This window comes from Cebus imitator, unplaced genomic scaffold (genome assembly GCF_001604975.1).
Source record: "Cebus imitator isolate Cc_AM_T3 unplaced genomic scaffold, Cebus_imitator-1.0 Scaffold105, whole genome shotgun sequence".
Lineage (NCBI taxonomy): Eukaryota > Metazoa > Chordata > Mammalia > Primates > Cebidae > Cebus > Cebus imitator.
The window spans coordinates 2,787,303-2,788,018 of NW_016107420.1; positions in this window are offsets into that span (position 1 = coordinate 2,787,303).

Sequence of the window (716 nt, forward strand, 5' to 3'; positions counted from 1 at the left end):
CCTGAAAAAGATATGATCTCATTGATTTTTATGGCTGCATAATATTCCATGGTGTATATGTACCACATTTTCTTTATTCGATCTATCATTGATGGACATTTGGGCTGATTCCATGTCTTCGCTATTGTGAATTGTGCTGCAATGAACATATGTATGAATGTTTCTTTATAATAAAATAATTTATATTCATTTGGGTATATACCCAGCAATAGTATTGCTGTGTCTAATGGTATTTCTAGTTCTAGGTCTTTGACAAATCACCACGCTATCTTAAACAGTGCTTGAACTAATTTACATTTCCATCAACAATGTAAAAGTGTTTCCATTTCTTCACAGCCTTGGCAGCGTCTTTTGTTTCTTGAATTTTTAATAATTGCCATTTTGACTAGCATGAGATGATATCTCATTATGGCTTTGATTTGAATTTCTGTAATGATCAGTGACATTGAGCTTTTATTTATATGTTTGTTGGCCTCATAAATGTCTTCACTGGTAAAATGTCTGTTCATGTCCTTTGCTCACTTCTTAATGGGATTGTATATTTTACTTTTCTCTTAAATGTGTTTAAGTTCCTTGTAGATTCTAGATAATAGACCTTTGTTAGAAGGATAGATTGCAAAAATTTTCTTTGATTCTGTAGGTTGTCTGTTCACTCTGATAGTCTCCTTTTCTGTGCAGGAGCTCTTAAGTTTAATTAGATCTCATATGTCTATTTT